The sequence below is a fragment of the Pleurodeles waltl genome, chromosome 1_2 (genome assembly GCF_031143425.1).
Source record: "Pleurodeles waltl isolate 20211129_DDA chromosome 1_2, aPleWal1.hap1.20221129, whole genome shotgun sequence".
In the NCBI taxonomy this organism is placed as follows: Eukaryota; Metazoa; Chordata; class Amphibia; order Caudata; family Salamandridae; genus Pleurodeles; species Pleurodeles waltl.
Window position 1 is genome coordinate 812,718,965 of NC_090437.1, and position 14,065 is coordinate 812,733,029.

Sequence of the window (14,065 nt, forward strand, 5' to 3'; positions counted from 1 at the left end):
CCATACTCACACACATGTCCAGATACATATACCTACCTAGGAATAAGGCAGAAATCAACAGCACCAAGTTGGAATTCTACAGCATTGCCAACTTCCCTCATGTAACAGGGTGTGTAGACGGGACACATATACAAATATGCCCTCCTGCAAATCTGGAATATCTGTTCCGCAACCGTAAGTGTACCCACTCACTGAACATCCCGGTGGTATGTGACGCCCATTATGTTATCACTGACATGGTAGCCAAATTTCCAGGGAGTACACATGACTCTTAAATTTTCAGGCACAGTGGGATACACCAACGCCTAGAACGTGGGGAGTTTGGAGACGGATATATCCTAGGTATTGCTGAATACACCCTGAAGACATACACACAGCTCAATGTGGAAACCATCCATGCCCTGCTAACATTGTCCATTTTTGCCAAACAGGTGACAGTGCATATGAGCTACGACCATGGATACTTACCCCGTACTTAACACCCAGCAATGAGACTGAGAGGTGATACAACAGTGCACATAGGAGGACCTTTGGACTGTTGAAGGCAAGATTCCGATGCCTCCACAGAAGTGGAGGTGCGCTCCAGTATGCCCCAATAACAGCATTCAAGATAGTTGGCGCATGCGCTATACTGCACAACATTGCCACCAGACATGGGCTACATCTCACCCCAGAAGACACAGATTCGGAGGATGACGAGCAAGAGCTACCACATCGCCATCATGGGGATAGAAGCATTGCAAATCAAGGCAGACAGAGACGGGACCACATTGCAAACCAATACTTTGGAAGGTATGTGCTGCCTGTCACCACACACATGAATGTCACACACAAAGAGCCCAGGTGTGAAGTGGAACAAACAAGAACTTTTATAAGGTGAACCTAATAACTAAAGAACTGAACTGTTGGTCAGGGGCTGTAAATGTCCACCTGCAATGAGGACACATTCACCTCATGTGCCTCAATTGTCCGCAAGTGCATAGCTCAACTCCTACCCCTGGGACGCCCAGCATGGCTACTGCCTGGAGTTTCAGCAGATCCCTGATGTGCACTGCCACTCCTCAATACCCTTGTGTCCGTGGCAGATGCACTACTGGCGGTGGATCCCTCCTCACTATCTTGAGGTATGTCTGCCGTGCCCCTAGCCACCTGTCTTGCCTCCATCATGTCCACAGCGGGGCTTATCCGTCCCAGTCCACGAGCCACACCCCCTGCAAAGTGGCCAAAGTCTACTTGCAAACTGACTGTCTGGCGTGACAGCCCTGTTGTATTGACAGCCAGGCGGACGATTGAGGCAGCCATGCGGTCCAAGCGGTGCATGAGTTGGCGCTCACGGCGCCTTGCACTCTCTCTCTCTGAAACAAGTTCAGTTACTAGTTGCTGGATGGAGAGTGCAAGGTCACCGACATGACTGTTCAGGCTTTGGAAGTCTGTGTGCACCTGTGCCAGCCCTGTGGTGAAATTCCGCTCCATACGCTGCATGGCCCCTGATATGACTCTCATCTGCCTTGTTTGCAGGCGCTGACCTCTGATGAGAGCTGCCTCGGCGGCGGACATGGAAGAGTCCCCTACATCTCCCTGGGACACTGCAGGGACATGGACACGTCGTCTGCGACGCAGTGGAGCATCAGGGTCCTGTTGGATGGCACTGTGGCTGGGACCGGGTGCTGGGTCAATCTCCCCAATGTCCAATGGTGCAGCTGGAGGGGACTGTGGTTGGGTGGTGCTGGGCCCTGTGGTGGCTGCTCCAGAGTCCTGTGCTGCCTGTTGGCTGCCCTCTGCACCCTGGACGGACTGGCTGGTGGGGATGTCTTGTGGGAGACCTGTGGGACATAGGGAACACACTGTCAGTATCTAACACCTGTTGTAAGCTTCCTAATAAACTGTTGCCTATCAGCTGACTACTGGACTACATTGCCCATAATGCACTATTCTGGTGGTTGCTAGTCTGGCATGGAGCTAATTTGGTTGTGCATTCTGCTTTGTACTGGGTGGGTGTGGGTATGGTAGATATGGGTGTACATGCATGTTGCATGGTACTCACTTGTTGATGTTCCTGGCGCTGACGTGTCCAGCTCTCCAATTCCAGCCACTGCCTCTGGCTCCAGGATCTGTTCCACACGTTCCTCCATGGGTGTGGGTGGTGGGACGGTGGATAGGCCTCCTCCTGTGCCCCTCATCTCCCGGAGGCGCTCTGCCACCCTCTCCTTGGTCCGGGAGCGCAGGTCGTACCATCTCTTTTTGAGCTCTTCAATGCTCCTGTGGCTCACCCCTATTGCGTTTACCTTCTCCTGGATGTCAGTCCAAATCCTCCTTTTGTCAGTCTCTGGCACACACAGGGCAGCCCTTCCAAATAGCTGGTCGTGGTGCTGGTAGCATTCATCTGTCAGCATCTCCAGTTCCTTCTCTGAAAACGTAAGTTTCCTCTTCCTGCCAGAGTCCTCCATTCTTGCTGCTGTTCCTCCTGGTGGTTGCTCAGCAGTTGGAAATGGGTGTGGTCCTCCCTCCTCCCAGGTGTATTTGTAAACTTCCTGCCTGTGATGTCATCAGCAAGAGCCAGGAAGTGTTTTCCAGACTGTTCTGCTGCGCCTGCATGCAATTTGCGGCACAGTCGCAATTTGCTCCACCCACTCGCAATTTGCGTGTTCGTTTTTAGCGAGGTCGCAAAAAGCGACCTCGCAAACAGCGGACTCGCAATCTGCGGAGTGACTTCATTTGTGAGTCGCAAAATGAAGTCGCTTTTTCTTCTTGGATACCATTTTGCGAGTCGGAAATTGCGAGTCGCAACGACTCGCAATTTCCGAATCGCTAATTTTTAGCTACCTAAATCTGGCCCTAAGTCCTTCGACTGAAGAATATTCCATTTGTTTCAAATTTAATTCACCCTAGGCCCCCCTTAGAGGCAGGTGGGAGAATTACAGTAGTCAATCAATTAATCAATCAATCAAAGTATTTGTGGAGCGCACTACTCACCCGTGCGGGTCTCAAGGCGCTGAGGGGGGTGCTGCTACTGCTCGAACAGCCATGTCTTGAGATGTCTCCTGAAGGTAAGTAGGTCCTTTGTCTGACACAGGGGGGTGGGAAGAGTGTTCCATGTCTTGGCGGCGAGGTGGGAGAATGATCTGCCACCTGTGGTTGTTCTGTGGGTGCGTGGGACGGTGGTGAGGGCAAGGTCGGCAGAGCGGAGCTATCGGGTCGGGGTGTAGAAGGAGAGACGTCTGTTAAGGTAATCTGGTCCGGTGTTGTGCAGTGCCTTGTGAGCGTGGGTGAGGGATATGAATGTGAGTCTCTTGTTGACGGGTAGGCAGTGTAGGTCTCTCAGGTGGGCTGTGATGTGGCAGTGGCGGGGGATGTCCAAGATTAGGCATGCGGAGGCGTTCTGTATGCGCTACAGTCTTTTCTGGAGTTTAGCAGTGGTTCCTGCGTAGAGGACATTGCCGTAGTCCAATTACCTGCTTATGAGGGCTTGGGTGACAGTTCTTCTGGTTTCAGTGGGGATCCATTTGTAGATCTTCCAAAGCATGCGGAGGGTGCTAAAGCAGGAGGAGGAGATGGCGTTCACTTGCTGGGTCATAGATAGTGAAAGGTCCAGGATGAATCCCAGGTTGTGTGCATGGTTGGTGGGTGTCAATGCGGTTCCCAGTGTGGCAGGCCACCAGGAGTCGACCCATGCAGAGGGGGTGGAGCCGAAGCTAAGGACTTCAGTCTTGTCAGAATTCAGTTTCAGGCAGCTGTTCTTCATCCATTCGACGATGGCCTTCATTCCTTTGTGGAGGTTGGTCTTGGAGATGGCAGGGTCCTAGCTGAGGGAGAGGATCAGCTGGGTGTCATTGGCGTACGAGACAATGTTGCGGTTGTGAGATCGGGCGATGTTAGCGAGCGGAGCCATGAAGATGTTAAAGAGGATGGGGCTGAGGGATGATCCCTGGGGTATGCCACAGATGATTTTAGTGGCTTCAGAGCGAAATGGAGGGAGGCGGATTCTCTGAGTTCTGGGGGTGAGGAGGGAGGTGATCCAGTCCAGGGCTCCATCGCGGATTCCTGCATCATTGAGGCGCGTGTGTAGGGTGTGGTGTCAGACAGTGTTGAATGCAGCTGAGAGGTCAAGGAGAATGAGAGCCACAGCTTCGCTGCTGTCATTTATGGTCCTGATATCATCAGTGGCAGCGATGAGGGCAGTTTTGGTGCTTTGGTTGCTGCGGAATCCGGTTTGGGATGGGTCCAGAGTGTTGTTCTCCTCGAGGAAATAGGTCAGTTGTTTGTGGACAATTTTCTTTAAGACTTTTGCAGGGAAGGGGAGCAGGGAGATGGGCCGGAAGTTCTTGAGGTCCATTGGGTCCACCTTGGGTGTCTTGAGGAGGGTGTTGATCTTGGTGTGTATCCAGCGGTCTCGAAGTAACTGTTGATGATCTTCCAGGGTTAGGGTGCGATGACGGAGGTTGCTTTGTTGAAGATGTGGTGAGGGCAGGGGTCGGATGGTAAACCAGAGTGGGTGGTGTTCATGATTTAGATGGTGTTGATGTCGTTGACGTGGGTCCAGGAGAGCAGGAGGCTGGTGGGTGGTGAGTCTGTGGTTGACGGTGGGGTCTGAGTACTGAAGCTGTCATGGATTTCTGCAATCTTTTTGGTAGAAGAAGGTGGTTGGGGAGTCGCAGAGGTCCTGTGATGGTGGGATGTCGTTGACATTGGAGCAGGGGTTGGAGAGCTCCTTCACGATGTTGAAGAGCTCCTTATAGCTGTGTGCGTTGTTGTCAATGGGTTCTTTGAAAGCACGCATGGGTTCTTTGAAGGCGGTTCTTTTGGCGGTTCGGATGAGTTGGTGGTGACTGCGGATGGCGTTCTTGAAGGCTGTATGGTTGTCCAGTGTCTGATCTTGGCGCTACTTCATTTCGAGTCTTCGGCATGTTTGCTTAGATTCTTGGAGTTCGCAGGGAACCAGAAGGCCTTTCTTTCGGTGCATCTGTTGCAAGAGTGTTGGCACTGTTGTTGATCCATTGCCTGAGGTTGCAGGCTGCTGTGTCAGTGTCGGTGGTGTCGATAGGTGGGTTCCATGAGAGGGTAGTGATCAGTTGGTCTTCAGTGACCTTGTACCAACTGCGGTGGGGAATCTGTTGCGGATGATGGTGTGTTGTTGGTTTCTCGAAGGAGAAGTGGATGCAGCGGTGGTTGGTCCAGTGGAGTTCTGTGGTGTGGCTGAAGGAGATGTGTTTGCTGGTGGAGAAAATGGGGTCAAACGTGTGTCATGCGGAGTGGGTGGGTGTCGTGATGAGCTGCTTGAGGCCAAGGTTGGCGAGGTTGGCCAGCAGGGTGGTAGAGTTGTTGTCGCTGGTGTTCTTGAGGTGGAAGTTCAAGTCCCCGAGGAGTATGTAGTATGTGGATTCGAGGGCGTGCTGATGACGTCGGTGATAGAGTCGATGAACTGCTGTCGGCGGCCGAGGGGTTTGTAAACATGGGTCCCTCTGAGGGTGGTGTTTGGGTTGGTATGGATCTGGAAGTGCAGGTGTTCGGTGGTGCTGAGGGTGTCTTCGGTGCTGGTTGTGATTCTGAGGGTATTGTGGACGATGGCAATGTCTCCTCCTGGTCTGTTGTGAAATGAAGTATCACAGTTTGACACCCACAGTTATGGAGCAGGGCTCTTTGTGTGTTCAAGACAAACTAACTCGGCACACATACGATGCATGTTTACCCTGCAGGGTGAATTTGTGTTAGCTCCAACTTTTGATACAGGCTAGGCCAATAATTTCTGTTTTTTTGCTTCTTGAGGCATATCCTGATCCCAATGCTTTGAATGCATTGTGTCTGAAATCAAGTTGTGTGTATGCGGCCAAGCTGGAATCAGGTCTCCCTCTCCTCTGGTAAAACATGTATTGTTTCCTTATTGTATAGAGCTGCAGGTACTCTCTCATCTAGCACTGTGCTTTCCCTCCATCTAGCACAGGCTGGATCCATTGGTGAAACGCCTGGCTCTTCCATTTCTGCTGGATCCGGAGCTATAGCTTTGTCTATACATGACATTTATTCTCAACTTCTCATCTCGAACTCCCATTGCACCTCTTCCCCTTCTAATATCCTTGGACCAACAACCCCGAAGGTTGTATTGATTTTCTCCAGCCTATCTTGCTAGTGGTATATAAACACTACACTCAATAAAACAGAAGAGAAGAAAGCAGGTGTATGTGATGGTCCTTGCAGGCAGGATTTTATGCTGTTTTGGAAAATAAACTTAAAATACTTGTTGAGGGATCCCATTTAGTGTAAGAGATACTGGTATCTTTTAAGTGCATCTGTACCGATTGAAATAAATGAAGTTTCCGCACAATTGATTGCATATGCAGGGGACTCCATACCAACAGCTGTGAACAATGTATAAGCAGCTTAACTGTGTTAGGAAACATGACCTTGTCCCCTTACAACAGACCTTTAAGATAACACAGATCCCAATGCAAAGTACAACTGTGATAGTCATTGACAATAAAGTTCCGTGTGTGAGGGGAGGGGGGTACATTTGCAGCGAAAAGCTCCGTTTTCTTTCCTCTCACTCACCAGAAGCCCTTATTGAACTACATCCAATCAACAGTCCTAGTCTATTCCCGAAATGGGCTTTGCGAGCTCTGCCTGAAGCTGAAACTAATAAACTATTTTGTTTCGCTTTAGTCCTGGGTCTGCACGGGGTCAGGTCCGAGCACGCTGATCATGGCATCTGCTTCAGAAAGACACAGACGTGTAAATCACAGACAAACTGTCGGGGGGGAGGAGGGGGTGGTGGAGGTGGAGGGGAGCTTTCATGCATTGAAGACTTGTGCTCCCCCACAGCTCTGCGGAAGTGCCCGTTACGCCCTTGTGTATACAATTCTAAAAGTGCGTTGGAAATAACACACAGAACAATGAACCAGTATAGCTTTCTGGTGGGATGCAAAAACGTCTATAAAAATAGAGGCAAAGACGGAGCCAGATGAAATACAGAACGGGAAGAATGGAAAGAGAGTTTAGGCCAATTACACTAAATCATGCAGTTTTATAGACACATCGTGCCACATGGAATTTATGCAGGAGGTCGAATGTTTAATTTTCCATCTCCACAATAAAATGCAACATGACATTAAAGAGGCTGCAATAATCTTTTCATAGACTTGAACTCTTAACTTATTAGCTTTCAGACATCAAAATAAAGCATTCTAAATTCTAAGGGTTCTCCTTGTTAATGAACATGCCGTACACGCTGGTGGAGAAAATAAATCCCTGCCCACAGGGTTTCAAATTGCATAGGCATATTTTTATTTAACAGCCAGCAGGCCGGTATAAAATGCGCATGCTTTTTTCATGTTTACGTCCTTCCAAAGAGTAGGAAACATCAAGTGGTGTGAGCCACAATATTAAAAACATGTGCACGTCATCGTCATGAATGAAAGCTACATTAATTATCACAGGTATTCAATTTGTCCAGAGAGAGCCAATAGTAGTGCGATGCAGAGATGCATTACAGGAAAGACGTGGTTTAAATGGCAGAGCAAAACGGTGTTTTAGAAATAGGTAACCTTTGCCAAATAAACACACTCCAATAGAGAGAGGTGTAAGTTGATTTTAAAGCAAAATTTACCTTAAACGTAATCGCCTAAAAGAACATTTCCCATCTAAAACACCATCCCTCTAGAGTTCACCTTACTCCTTTAAAGCGCAAACCTCCTCCAAAACAAACTTTCAGTCAAAGCATCCACTATTTTAAAGAACTTTACCCCATTGTAAGAATGCCTCCTTCAATGCATATCTCCCCTTCAAAGGACAAATGCGCATTTGTCCTTTGAAGGGGAGATATGCATTGAAGGAGGCATTCTTACAATGGGGTAAAGTTCTTTAAAATAGTGGATGCTTTGACTGAAAGTTTGTTTTGGAGGAGGTTTGCGCTTTAAAAGAGTAAGGTGAACTCTAGAGGGATGGTGTTTTAGATGGGAAATGTTCTTTTAGGCGATTACGTTTAAGGTAAATTTTGCTTTAAAATCAATATGTAATTTAAATAACTGACAGAGTTGCTTTAAATCAAATTAGACTATGTAAACATAGGGGTTCATAGTTCACAGCTATGCAAATGAAAGCTTAACCCAAGCACTCAAGTATGTATTAAGCGTGCTCTTACCCAGTCATTACTGTATTATACTGGCAGTGCTTAATTTGTAAATAAAAACGTGTGGATGCCCAAAGCCTTTCTCTTAAACCCGCGACTGCTGCGATTAAATGCGGGAACAAGGAATATTGAGGCGACGTAATCCTGAAGCCATCTCGGGCCTCTTGAACCCATATAAAGTCACCCCATGTCCCTTCAGCTCACTCTAGCAGCTTTCTCCCTTTGTGACGCTTTTTCGTTTTTCCCTTCTTCCGTCTTTCCCATATGTGTCTTTTGCTCGAGGCAAATGCTTGAGGCACAACCTGCCCTCGAAAATAAGTGCTGATGCTCCGCACCGGAGGCAACAAGCACAAATTAAGCACTGTATACTAGTGCTAACACAGAGCATGTTATATTATTACATTTTTAATTTCCCGCTTCCTTTTTGTAGTGTTCACATATATCCTCCCTTAGTGCCCTTCATCCCAAAACGTTTTAGTGTTGTTTTTTTTCCCTGCATGATTCTCATTGTTGTATGTTATGGACACTTCTATTTCGGAGCAAGAGATTGCCTAATGCTCTATCTGAAAGATGAGGGAACTCTGTAGAAGGGACGTTGGTTACTTACTCGCCTTTGTTACCGCAGAAGTGAAGGCTACATCAGTAGTTAAGCTCATGCAATTACATACACCAGGCTGGAAATCCGTTAATAAGTGGCATATGGCAACCAAGAAGGAACTCTCCACAACGCATGTCTGTCCTGTCTGATACATGCATCCTCATCTGCTCTACACGGTATACACAAACCATTGCTTTGTGATGGGGATTAAAATACTGTGCCCACAACTGGCTGGGTAAACTGCACAGGATATTTTGCCCCTCCTCTGTCTCCTTCCTTCCCCACTAGTTACCTTTATCTATTTGGGCTTACTGCTGTTTCTTCTGCCACCATCTACCTATAAACAAAAGTTTCTCTTTATGATTGGTCAAAAACAAAACTACTCTTCTTAGGAGGTTGATGGAGACTATATTCTATTTCATTGTCATCCTCCATTCACAAAATTGGTCTTGTATTGTAAATATTTCTGATTGGTAGTCAGGACACTTGTTGATATTGCCATCACTGGAAATTATGGCACATTGTGAGTTCATGTCCTGTGTTGTGAAGATAATAAATTGTAGTTCGTGCACCTCAAAAGCATGTGGTAAAATGCAGTATGTTGGCACATTTATTAAACAACTCTTAGGTGAGAGAACCTCCCAAACGTCTATTGCATGGTTGTCCCGCTCAATACGGGGGTTTGGCATGACCTCTTTCTCCAGACCAGGTGCTTCTGGCCTACTAACTACTTCATTTATGTGATTCTGTAGCCTGATATTATATAGATCCTACTCAAAATGCACTTGATACCATTTTCAGAGTAACAGTGTCCAGTGTTTCAGATTATGTATTGCATTTTGATGTAAATGTGTAGTGCACTTTTCAGGGGTTGAGTGGATAAACAGCTGTTAAGTGTTTCTGTGTCAAGTGTGACACCTTCAGACAGTCCTAACTTTTTACCAACAATAGTCTGAAATCTGTGACTCATAAGTTTGCTTTATCATTATGAACATGCACTGAAAATTACAATATGCAAAATGTTGGACAAAAATCACTACTGTGTTCCACATGACATGACACACGGCATCTGTATACACTTAGCTGAAAACCTGTTTTGTGAGGGAAACTTGACCTGTTGATTGCTTCCTGCTTCCTGTTTATATCACTTTTGTGAGGTTGACCTGCCGAGATACTTCCTGTATGGTACCTGTTTTTTTATGAGAGAGGCCTGCAGTGCTTTGCCTTACGCTGTACCTAGTTTGTCAGATAGATATGCTCTTCTGTCTGTGCTGTACTAGTATTGTGCAAGAGAGGCCTACAGTTCTGCCTATTGTGCTTGTTTTGTGAACTAGGCCTGCTTTGATGTAGCTGCTTTTGTGACAGAGGTCTGTGTGCACTCCTATATCTTTTGCTGTGCCCCTTATGTGAGGTAGATCTGCCCTGCTACTGTCCATACTGTATCCATATTACTGGGGGCAGAGGGAACTTCTGGAATGTTTTCAACGTTGTACCTGTTTTTTAAGGAAGGAGAGGCCAGCACTGATGTTTACTAGGCAGTTTTATAATAGCTTTCTCGATTGTTGCTCAAGCTGTATATTTCTGTCTAAAGAAAGATGGTAGAGGTGCCTTCTGAACTGTGCATTTTTCTGTTTGTGAGGGGAACATACAGGTGTTGCCTGCACAGTGCATTGTGTATGGAAAGCTTGCACTGCTGGGTCATGTTGGGTGTGATGGAAATCTGCACTGCTGCTTCTGAACTTGCTGTTTATGGTAAACAATTGCATTGCTATAGCCTGTTCTTCACCTGCAGTGTGGTTTTAAGAGAAACGCAGTGCTTAATTGGTGCTTGTTGTTTCCGGTGCTGAGCACCGGCACTTATTTTTGAGGGCCAGTGCTTAGTCTTCTGCCTCAAGCATTTGTTGAGAGCAAAAGACACATATGGGACAGATGAAGGAAGAGAAAAACGAAGAAGCATCACAAAGGTTGAAAGCAGAAAGCTGCTAGAATGAGCTGAAGGGGCAGGGAGTGGCTGTAAATAGATTGAAGAGGCCCGAGATGGCTTCAGGATTACGCTGCTTCAGTATTCCATGCTCACACATTTAAATGCAGCAGCCGCATGTTTAAGAGAAGGGCTTTGGGCACCAGCACGTTTTTATTTACAAAGTAAGCACTGGAGAAACGTGACTACCAATGTATGTGGGTGACGTGCTCTGTGTGAGGCGACCCTGCACACCTGCTCCTATCGTATTAGTTTTGTGTTTATATGACATTTTGAGCGCTGATAACTGAACAGTATTTGATGAACGCAAGGGAGACGTTCATATTACTATTACCTGTGTTAGAAATTTTCCATAAATGAGATTGTGCTCTGTTTACTTGACTTATGAATTCCGTTGCAAGTGGACAAGTGATTGAATGGTTCCTCCAAACAGTTTTATTTGTACTAAGACAGAGGGTCATAAATAACATTGGAAAGAGACTGAATTGGCAAGGTTGAGGGACAAGAGTCTAAATGTCAGTAAAGGATTAACCAAGATGTCAGTAAATAACAAATGATGAAAATCTAAGAAATGGGGTATAATAAGGCAAAGGAAGATTGGGGAGAGTAGAAGACTAAGCAGTAGAAAATAGAAAACGAATGAAAGGGAGTAAAAAAGAATGAGACAGCAAGAAATAAGTGGGAGATCGGGGAAGAAAAAATAATAGAGTGAGAGAATGAATGGGAAAACTAGTAAGAGGAAAAAAAACAAAAAGGCACGAGGTGTAACAAAAAGATGATTTAAACACAACTTTGAAAATTATAGAGTGTATAAAGGAAAGAAGAATGGGGGAACAAGGGATGCAAGAAACAGAAGGTAAAGGAGTATGCAATGTAAGTAGTATAAAGGATAATTAACAGCAGGAATAGAGAAATTGGATGGGAAATGGAGCAACAGTGTGAGAGACAAAGACTCATGCAAATAAAAAGGAAAATTAGTGATAGAAGAATCAGAAACGCAAGTTGAAAGGAAAACTAACTGTGATATACAATGGTAAGAGTCCAATGAAGAAACATCCTGAAAGAAGGAGAATAAAACTGGATGTTACAGAATGTTTGAGACTTGGGTGTAACAGAATGTTTGAGACAGTGGTCTTTCACCTGTGTTTCAGTACTTAACCATTGGCAAGATGTAACTTGAACCAGGCCCTAATATACTATTAATGAAACGCCTATGGCACTCTTGTGCTGCATCTTGCACTGTTCTGCACCAAGCAAAGACAACCTATACTGGGAATATAAAATAAGTTGATAATAGCAGAGAGACCCGATGTTGTGAATAACTCTCCCTCTGCAGTTTAAACGTTAAATCCCCATACAGTAGTTCAGGGACTGAGCTTCGGGAGAAAGAGATCTATGTGTAATGTGCATGTCAGATGGTCCTATAGAAGTACAACAGGTTATAACGATATTGAGCCTACTGCTGAGATGTGTATGTATACAGTTCTCAAACACACCCGTAAATACTTTTATGCATCAAATGCATCAACCCTCACAGCAGTCTTACTGATGTGGCATACCCTTTGTTTGCAGGTTACATACTGAAAATACGTGCTAAAGGATCCTTCCATGAATGGGTCTGTACTTCCAAATCAGAAAACCTACAAGCTTAGTTTGAAGTGCTTTATAAAAGTTCAGACACACATGTACTCTGTGGATCTTTCTGTACCCAATATATTGACGCAGAACAAGGCTGAATTGTTCTGCATTTTCCGGGTCTGTGAATTCGGGCTGCATTGCAAATCATTTTACAAGTGCGCCGTGAAAGTTCTAAAAATGTTTTATTATTTTGCTACAAATATGTAATGTGGACCATGGTAGAGATGTAAGAAGTCATCAAGTCCCACCATTGAGACAGCTGGGCACAATCCAAACCCAGATGGGTGCATTTCAACAGTTCTTCAGATGTCTTATCACTGATGAACTAATGTATCATGTTGATCAGGAATTAGATGCATTGTGAGAACTATCCCTGTTTTCTCAGTGGTCGGAAAGGCCAAAATAGCTGCTCATTATAACAGCTCAATGAATGTTTAAATACTGTGAAAGTAAGCCATGATGATCGCCCAAGTGACTGTGAAAAGTAAATATACCATCTGCTAGTTATTGTTGCAGGCTTAAATAAAACGGACGGATGAACTGATGTAGACATTCGGGTTGTTTTAAAAAGAAGAAAGAAGAATTGTAGGCTTTTGCGGGACAATTGAAGTTAAATGTTCTGTGTTACAACAGTTTATGCAGTGGTATAGTATGTCCTCATAATGCCCAACAAGTAGAGCTTCAGGGTGCACATATGCAAACTACAGTACAATAAATATAAATACACTATACAAAAATCATTACAAATAAAAACAAATAAGATGCAAAAACTATTCAAAGTATAAAATGAATTGTCCAAATGCCATAAATTCTTTCAACTTAATTTTGAAAGTGTTTAGTTTCAAGAAGTGAGTAACACTTTTTGATTTAGTAAGTCAAGCAAGTTTCTGGCTTTAGGCTTTTGTGTTATTTGTTTTTTACAGTTATTGCTGAGTAAGTAGGAGTGCTATTAGCAAACACGAATTGTGATCTTCAATTGTGTTGATGATCGAGATGTCAGAAGAGGGAGTAGTTAAGTGTACATTTATTAGGATGATTCGTAAGGACACCACAGAACGTCTGATTGTTATGTGGTGGGGTCGCATTACAAGAGGACGCGGTGTCATCAAACTATGCACCATCTACGCCCAGTGGCGTAGTGTAACGTCTGTGGACCCCTCTCCAGAATGTGACCCTAAGTCTACTATATCTCACAGATATTTATTGGCATTGGGGTGGAATGGGCCCCCCTTGATGGATTTGGAGGTCCCTGAAGGGTCCCCCTCCCGCACCACAAGGGCTCTAGCGGCTTCCATAAGAGCCCTGCCTGCCACTGCAAAGTTATAAGCTACGCACAGCAGAGAAACAGAATAAGAAAAACAATATTCCAAGTCCTTTTTGCATTAATATCCATCCCACTTGATGTAGTCCCCCACGCATTTGTATTAGGCAGGCACTAAACAAGGAGGTCTGCTCATTTACCATGGAAATTGAGATAGAGCCTAAATTGAAATTCAATATTCAGTATTAGAACTGTGGTTTCGCTATTTTGTTGCTATTAAGCGTGATTTGAAGTGCTAGCTTTCGAAAGCACAGAATAGCAAATGAAGTAGACCCCTGGCCCGAGCTCCTACATTCTATTTCCTTTCAATGCTGGTGGTTAAACACATTGGTGGAAAGCGTGTAGAGTGCTTACAACAGAGGCAGCGACTCTGTGTGTAGATAAATGACCTCCTGTGGTGACAGTCAA

The 14,065-nt window shown here is 45.4% G+C and overlaps 1 protein-coding gene across 2 annotated transcripts in view; it reads left to right on the top strand.

Annotated features, from left to right (window-relative positions):
* The window catches only part of GALNTL6 (polypeptide N-acetylgalactosaminyltransferase like 6), a 2,249,191-nt gene that overhangs the window by 1,480,919 nt on the left and 754,207 nt on the right, over window positions 1-14,065 (top strand). The window lies entirely within an intron of this gene.